Source organism: Apteryx rowi, unplaced genomic scaffold, assembly GCF_003343035.1.
Source record: "Apteryx rowi isolate R43461 unplaced genomic scaffold, aptRow1 scaffold_821, whole genome shotgun sequence".
In the NCBI taxonomy this organism is placed as follows: Eukaryota; Metazoa; Chordata; class Aves; order Apterygiformes; family Apterygidae; genus Apteryx; species Apteryx rowi.
In genome coordinates, this window is record NW_020451118.1 from 36,620 (window position 1) to 36,960 (window position 341).

The following is a 341-nucleotide window of genomic DNA, read 5'->3' on the forward strand; positions in this document are numbered from 1 at the left end:
GACAGCAGCAGTGAACCCCAGTGTCCCCCCCCATACTGTCCCCAAGCCTGACCTCAGGGTCACCCAGTGTCCCCCACCCTGACCCCACTGACCTCCCCCAGTGTCCCCTACCCTGACCCCAGGGCCCCCCCAGTCTGATCCCAGGGTCTCCCAGTGCCCCCCACCACAACTCTGGTGACCTCCCCCAGTGTCCCCCACCCTGTTCCCAGAGCCCCCCAGTCTGATCCAAGGCCCCCCCCAGTGTCCCCTATCCTGACCTCAGGGACCCCCAGCGTCCCCCCTGGAATGAACCCAGTGCACCCCAGCTTGATTCCAAGTCCCCCCCCTCCAAGGCTGATTTC